Source organism: Phragmites australis, chromosome 5 (assembly GCF_958298935.1).
Source record: "Phragmites australis chromosome 5, lpPhrAust1.1, whole genome shotgun sequence".
Lineage (NCBI taxonomy): Eukaryota > Viridiplantae > Streptophyta > Magnoliopsida > Poales > Poaceae > Phragmites > Phragmites australis.
In genome coordinates this window covers 6,849,810-6,856,899 of record NC_084925.1, presented here as the reverse complement: position 1 = coordinate 6,856,899, position 7,090 = coordinate 6,849,810, and the positions used below count along the sequence as shown (strand labels likewise).

Below are 7,090 nucleotides of genomic sequence, written 5' to 3'. Positions count from 1 at the left end.
TAATTCATTTCATGCGATATTCTCTTTTGTGGAGGATGACCGCTCTTGTTGTCATGGCTGGAGTGATGTGAAGATATACGGCTGAGAAGATGAAAAGCATGACAAGGCAAGAGGATGTTGCGCACTTGCGAAGGTGTTTCGATCTACCGAGGAGTGACAATGTTTGGTTGGGAATATTTTGCTTCCTTAGTGCAGACAACAAAGGTGCATGAAAATCAATCTCAATATGTTCATGTTGACTGCATCACATGAGAAGAATATTAGCACATCTCATCGTCAAATGTGCTGGGTGAGCTTGAAATGATAAAAGAGAATATCACATGAAATGAATTAAAAGAGAATGTATGCGTTTATTTTTATTTAAATTGAATTAAAAAGAGAATATCACATGAAATGATAAGAATGCATATAAATGAGGATGTCAAACAGAGGGGATATTAGCACATCTCATCGTCAAATGTGCTGGATGAGCTTGAAATAATAAAATATTAGTACATGAAATGAAATGAATTAAAAAGAGAATGTCACATGAAATGAATTAAAAGAGAATATGACATGAAATGATAAGAATGTATATAAATGTATCATTATAAAGAAACTTATTTTTTCACCAAATAACATAGGGTTCGAAACATTTTTATAAATTAGTACATCACATTAGAAGAATATTAGTGTTTTTTTTCTAGATTTTTGAGAATTTATTTGAGGTATTAAAAATTGCTAGAATTTATAAAAGTTAGCTTATTTAGAGAATTTTAATTAAATATTGGCTCATGCTTTTTTGATTAAACCAATTAAAACGGATTGCTAGTGACCTCTATTTTGTTAGTGAAAATGTTTAGAATTTTTAGACTATTTTTATACTCCCAAATAAAATTGTGAGTTAAATAAAAAACATAAATTTTTAACACATTTCTGCGTTCTACTGTAGCTTGCTAGCTTCTCGCTGCACGGTAGAAGCCGTATTCGGCAACTGAGGTGCCGAATACGGCTTTCGGCACCTCAGTTGCCGAATACAACGTGTTTTCGGTATTTGAGGTGTCGAATACAGTAAACAGTGTCATATTCGGTAGTTCAGTTGCCGAAATCAGTGGGTCCGACGTATTTTCGGAGTTTAAGGTACCGAAATTGAGTTTTCGGATTTTAAAGTGCCGAATACAGATGCTAGATTTACAAATACGCCGATATATTATCTATTTTCGTAAATACACTAGCGTATGTTATCTATTTTTGTATTTTAGCCCTCCATGTCGTGGATCCCGCTCCTCTGAATACTACAATAATTTATGAGTGTATGAACAGTCGTGCGGCTGTTGGCATAACCCTTTCTGGATGCCACGTCTTGTCGTGGCCAGCCAAAACCTGATATATATGCCTGAATCCTGATGTGCTTGCTAAGCTCCATCCTCCTCCCCTCTTCCCCCCTCCTCCTCCCCCTTCACCCCTTGGGCCCGCGGAGCGGATCTGCCTCCAGAAGCCGTGTTTGACTTCTCCTCCACCCCCCGGCCGGCGAGAAAGTCCGCTCGCTCCATAAAGCTCCGGACGGCAGAGGTGAGAACCTGGCCACTGCGCCTTGACCCGCAGCAGGGTGAGAGCTCGGGGACCCACAGCCGGAGACGGTGTTCTAGTTGGATCTAGAGATCATGCGGTTAAACCTTGTTTTGTTAACTTGGTTGGCCAATGGAAATTAACTTTGAATGTCCTGAGGTGCTCGTGCTCCTGATGTTGGATTCATTGGTGCTCAGTGTTCCATCTGTTTTCTGACACCTTAACTGTACGACTATGCTGCTACTGGTATCTGTTTTGGTTAGGCAGATTCTCTGAGGCATCGATTGCTGATGTTTCCTTTCGTCTTTTTTATGAATACAGAACAATTACTAATTTCCCAGATTCATCTTTTACTGCTACTGACCAATGGAAGTTTATCTGAAAACGGCTCATGCTGTATTCCTCTCTTAGGTTTACCTGGCATGATTTTGTGGATAGGTATTTAGGTTTTGCAAATTAAGGCTAGTGCCAAATGCTTCTTAGAAGTAATTTGGATTTTACTCAGTTATCCTAAAATATGCGCAGTTATGTTCTTTTATAAAAACTGAACCATAAATAAACAAAAGATATTTCTATTAAAGAACACTTTAGTTTCACCATACTTTTATTAAGTTTGCTAACATATAACAGAGAAAGCGGCGTTTGAAGTTGTCTAATGGGAATCTTGCCCTAAATGCCAAGTAAAGAAGAACGGATATGGAACTATTAAAGCTAACTATCCAGTTTTTTCATCGTATATTTACAATCAAGTTGTGTAATCCTTTTAGAGCAAATGAAATGCTTGGTTTAAATTGGTTTCAGAAAATATTTTGTGGAGATCATGACAACCTTATCCTACAACATGTTTCAAACATGTAAAATTTTTAGGAAAGAAAAATCCTCATTTAGACCAATATCTGGGATATAGCAGTGTAGTCCAAAGCCCAAACATGCCTTCAAATTGAGTAAACCGAATATCTTTCCTAACTTATCTCTAACTGATCTTAACTTCCAACTTTACTTTATTTTTTCAAAATATATCTAAACCGAATATCTCTACCAACTTAACTCAATCTGCTGTCGTTGCTTCCTTCCTTTCTTGTGCGTCCTTTCCTTTTTGCCCGTAGTACTTGATCCCGCACATAACAGTTTTCTACGAATAAATTTGCAAATCAGAGCAGCTCACATCATTCTGACCCAAACAAATATGTGTTTCAGATTTTGTACAAGAACCGCTTGTCGCTGAGGATCTGAACCGCCTACCACGACCGTTGTACGTATCTAGCTAGCCCACCATCATCACCATCACCTCAGACAAGCAGCTGGTATGAGTTCACGGCAGCTGAAGCACATGGATGAAGCCCTGCTTGAACAGCCTGCGAACCGGCCAGCATCGGAGGATCGCAATGACCATGGTTTGTCATGGCTCACGCTGACGGGCTTCGCATTCCTGACCTTCAATTCGGGCATGGCGGTGTATAGGTCGAATCGAGACCTGGCAGCCATCACCTTTGTGGGGTTCTCCTACCTGGACCTCGTCGTGCTCTTCTACTGCCTACGCTTGTACGAGAGGACACCCCCGGAGTCACCCCGGCAGGAACACCTCAAGATGGCGGTGTGGCTGCTCACCACGATGCTCACTGCCGCCTTCTCGTACAAGGTGGCTGCAATCATGCCGTTCCCGGTGCAGGTGCTGGTGTGGGCCATGGCTGCCGCGACCATTCTCGGTGGCTTCTACGCCTTCTTCCTGCACCGGGAGGGGACAAAGGCTTAAATGAGGTATAAATCTATTTTTCCCTCGCTTCAATTCTGCCATAAGAAAGAACTTACCATGAGTTTCAAAACTAGAATCTTCCAACTTATTGCTGTTTCACAGATAAAACTTAGTCCACCATAACGTATGGTAGTGAACTGAGATTTGTGCCTGACTGTACAATACATGTCTCTGTCTGCATGGATAGGAGTGGTCAATTGAATCCACACCAAGGTTAGGTGGTAGTCACAACATTGCAGAAAGCCACATGCAATGGTCTAGTGAAAATGGACGACCAAACTGGCCATGATCATGGCGCTCCAAGAATTGGGCATGGGTTGTTTTCATCTCAATTTGGTTCTTCTGGCTCTGGGGTAAGTATGCTTCCATGACTGCATGAGCCAATGTCCTCAACAAAGGGGAATGTGACTGAACAGAACCTGATCGGTGCCTTATGGCAGACTGGAACTGGAATTGGCGGCAATATCTGGCCTTCCAGACAAGGGCTCCACTCCTTGGCAAAGGAGGGAAGAAAAAAAAGACAAGGAGCTCAATCTTTTTTTTAAAAAAAAGGAGAGAGAGTAAAGCGGGAAACAAGCCAACATGCATTTCAAAAAAGAAGGCACAATTTTTTTCCCAAAATAACCGACAAGGGCTTCAACTCATGTCATTTGTGCTCTTCCTGATGCTCCTGGCAGTTCTCCTGCCAAACTGTTTGCTCAAACTTGTGGCTTCTCTGCACCTAAACAGCGGGGCTGGATGGAGGCTTTTAGACAGGGGTTGTAACTTGATACAGGGTTGTCAACTGATCCAGGAATGGTTCCAGTAAGCAAACATTCTGGAATGGTCTGTCAACATGACACCGGTCTTACCATGCAACACTCAAATTTCACATGGACAACTGCTCGGACTGAAGAAATTTCAGTTATGCAAATGCCTAACCCCCTACTAGACTTCACTATATGCACGAGCTTTACCATGGTCGGGCAGTCAGGCTCGGAGCCAGAGTACAACCAATTAATCCAAGACAATGGCAGGACTTGATCTGTGACGGTGTTTGAAATGTCATTAGGTTCGGGTCCTGTTTGGAACACTTGAACTTCACACAAGGTTTCTACCGGAATTATATGGTTTCACGTGAAACCGTTCATTTTGCACATGACCTGCACAACTGCATTTGCTTGCATCCTGCAGTTGCAGATTACTCCTGTTCCCGCTTACTTAGTCAAAAATGCATGCTTCTGATCAGCAGGGCTAATTTCTAACTCCCTAGTTCATTTGTACAGGATGGTGGCTCGTCGGAAGCAAGGAATAAATTGTATGGTTGCGTGGATCGTCTCATGTATCCTGTGGTAAAAAACTCTTTTGTTATTTTCTCGCTAAGCATCCTGGTGTGTGCGGATAATGGTATAAGTGCCAACAAGCTGATAGTTTTGTTGGTTGTAGCGCTGCGCCTGGGTTGAGCTTTGATATGATCCACACATACGTGTTCAGTGGTACTGTGCGTTTTCACGTGTATGGTGTGAGTGGTGTGCATGCGTAACGTGCGTTTTGTATCTCTAAAAAAAATGTAATAGTATAAGTTGTATGCCACTGAGCGTAAGAGGGATTTACCCTTCTCCCTTGTGTGTGTGTGTATATATATATAACCCTAAGTTCTCAAGCTCACTCAGTTGCCCACCATTTCATTTCCCTCTTGCTGTGGTTTCTCCACCACAACAAAAAGTTGTGTTTAGGAAGCTAGAGGCTAAGCCAATGCGCTATGTAATATGATTACCTCGTATTAGTACACATGCATGTACTAGTATCAGAATAATGGCTAAGGATTTTAGCGTGTGCACTGTGATAATAAAATAATTGTTCGAGTATTCTGAGAGCTTCCTAAACAAATCTCTTGTGTTGGCTATACCTCGTTGGAGGGGCTGATTAGCCGAACCTTGTTTGCAAGTAGTTTTCGCATTGCAATTTCAGTTGGCCCCTGTTTCTCTATACAGAGTTCAAGTCAACCCTTGATGCTTTTTTCTATCCAAAGGTCAGGTCGTCAGGATGTTGACATAAGGGCAATGGCAAATAAGTACTAGTACCATCATTTCCATATCCTGACGTTAGGGCGATGGCAACCGTGGCCTGAAGCAAACTAAGTCTGCTTCACGTCGCATCATGTGCTGTTTGACATCTCTTTTCGTTGCAGCGCTCCTGGTGGCGTTTGCTTACGCTTGATTGATAGCTTGCTCAAATCGATCAAAGTCTCCGATTCATGCATGAAAATGCTTCATCACATAAATCTGTCCCGCTAATTGTGTTGATTAATCTCCTTCCGAATTTTCCACAATTTTTTTACAGCGTTATTATATTACTCCTATCGAGCTGACGTACTCTCTTAGTTTTTTCCACTCGACAGAATACCACTGGGACAAACAGCGGTCACAACCTGGGTCATCCTCTGCACCTTCAGCAAGATGGGTGGTCATCTGGTGAGGATGAACAATTCTGCTCTGACAAATATAATGCATGAGACGGTGCAAAACAAAACAGAAACGAAAGAAAAATCGGCGCTGAACTTCATACTCGACCTCGAATCAGATGCGTATGCAAGAAGAAAAAGGACCCTTCATAAATCAAAGTAAATGGTGATGGAAATATTGACCATCTTGCCAAGTCGCCCAAGGATCCTGCATTAATTTACAAAATCACAAAATACAAGTAAGGATGGAAACTGGGCTATGCCTATTAGAATATCCCGAGGCATACTATTGTAGACACAGTCAAGATATGACACTTTGGACATGCTTGGGCCACCACTGTGCATGGTGGGTTGGTCCGGCCCGGATAAGCCAGTTGGTCCAATGAGGCATGATTGCGCCTAACGAGTGGCCCATTTAGCACGTTTAGCTCATTTAGTCTGTTTATTTTAAAAATATAGCTATATTTTTAACCATTTGAGTTATAAATAATATGAAAAATTTAAAATTCACCACACTTCACGTATAAATAGGGCACTAACCCTCCATTCCACACCTGAAACCTTGAAGTTCTCGCAAATTTCCAATAATTTAGCAAAGTTCATTATAAGTATTGCCAAAAATTCAAGATCCGGCTTACAGTTTGTTTGAAGAAATCAAATACATATTTTCATCTAAGTTCACTGTTTTAATTATTTTATTTCTCTAGTCTTAATATTTCTTTATTACTCTAGTCTTAATATTTCTATTTTTTTTTTCATAGATCAGGACCCATTACGTCCTTGGTGTGGCAAGATTTTGAAATGCTTTACAGAGAAGAAGACAATTGTGGAGGCATGTTGCAACTTGCAAACAAAAGGCTTGATTGAGCATGATGGTGCTGCGGTACAACCACGGCTATTCTGTATGTTGATGAAAATGAGTAATATTCGGAGCTAGGTTGTACCCTTTCCTTTTTAGGGTTTTCTTAGACTGAGTTTTTACCTAGAAAGGTTTTTAATGAGGTAGCCAAAATATCAATAAAGCTCAATATTTAATTTCAATTATGTGTCCACGATTTTATCAATTCATTCTTATTTTTCTTGTATTTTGAAGCTACGCTATACTCTTTTTTTCGAATCTTTACTGATTTTTCACCAGGGCAGCCGTGCCGTGGGCTGGCCTGACACGGCACGAAGGCTGGTGGGGCTGTGCCGTGGGCTGCCTCTCAAGCCCGAGGACCAACACGGCACAACCTGCCAACAAGATCGCTCCGTTTGGCAATCACTAAATACATGTGTAGGGGGGAGAGAGAGAGCTGGTACATAACACAAAAGTCACAGCCGCAGACTGCATCTTGAGGAAGCCG

The 7,090-nt window shown here is 41.5% G+C and overlaps 2 long non-coding RNA genes across 3 annotated transcripts; both read left to right on the top strand.

The window, feature by feature from the left end:
- The first annotated feature begins 3,312 nt into the window (after positions 1 to 3,312).
- On the top strand, positions 3,313 to 4,435 carry LOC133918621 (uncharacterized). The gene is made up of 2 exons (XR_009909813.1): positions 3,313 to 3,654; positions 3,742 to 4,435. It is a non-coding gene; the product is annotated as an uncharacterized LOC133918621 (long non-coding RNA).
- A 129-nt stretch (positions 4,436 to 4,564) lies between these two features.
- On the top strand, positions 4,565 to 6,785 carry LOC133918622 (uncharacterized). Of its 2 annotated transcripts, none has more exons than XR_009909814.1 (3): positions 4,565 to 4,632; positions 5,682 to 5,754; positions 6,506 to 6,785. It is a non-coding gene; the product is annotated as an uncharacterized LOC133918622 (long non-coding RNA). The 2 variants fall into 2 exon arrangements; XR_009909815.1 differs by having other exon boundaries at positions 4,574 to 4,632; positions 5,665 to 5,754.
- The last annotated feature ends 305 nt before the right edge of the window (positions 6,786 to 7,090 follow it).